We start from the raw sequence: 510 nt of genomic DNA on the forward strand, positions 1-510 counted from the left end.
AGTTGTCATGGCCGGGCGCCACCGCGCACGCGCAAGCCTGTGCCAGCTGGCGGCTGGAAGCAAGCGCAGAGGCCTCTCAGGGCGTTTCCTCTTTCCTTTCCGTCCTCTTCTGCCCGCAGTATAAAACGTTTTCACCCGGATGAGGCTTTCATTTCACAGTGAGCGTTAAGCTTAACACTTTGCTATTTTGAAAGGCCATGGTTATGCACTTCTGTAAGATATCTTAGCATGTTGTATTAGAGGGGAATGTCGCTCCGTTAAATTAGACGGAAAATAGTTTTGGTCAATAAAAGTCACAGTTTCTCCCCGTCGGGGAATTGAACCCCGGTCTCCCGCGTGACAGGCGGGGATACTAACCACTATACTAACGAGGAGCTGTTGTTCTATCCTTTTCAGGGTATTTCTTCTAGGAGAGGTAAGGTCTCTCCAGGTTCCATCTGTCTTCTGCTTGCGGCCCCAAGTGTGAAAACCCGGACTCTTGGAACCTGCCTCTCCGCTTGTTATCGTGTC

The 510-nt window shown here is 50.8% G+C and overlaps 1 non-coding gene across 1 annotated transcript; it reads right to left on the minus strand.

Annotated features, from left to right (window-relative positions):
* Nucleotides 1–302: 302 nt before the first annotated feature.
* Nucleotides 303–374, minus strand: TRNAD-GUC. The gene has a single exon. It is a non-coding gene; the product is annotated as a tRNA-Asp (tRNA).
* Between the last annotated feature and the right edge of the window lie 136 nt (nt 375–510).

Source organism: Galeopterus variegatus, unplaced genomic scaffold, assembly GCF_000696425.1.
Source record: "Galeopterus variegatus unplaced genomic scaffold, G_variegatus-3.0.2 Scaffold38761, whole genome shotgun sequence".
Classification (NCBI taxonomy): Eukaryota; Metazoa; Chordata; class Mammalia; order Dermoptera; family Cynocephalidae; genus Galeopterus; species Galeopterus variegatus.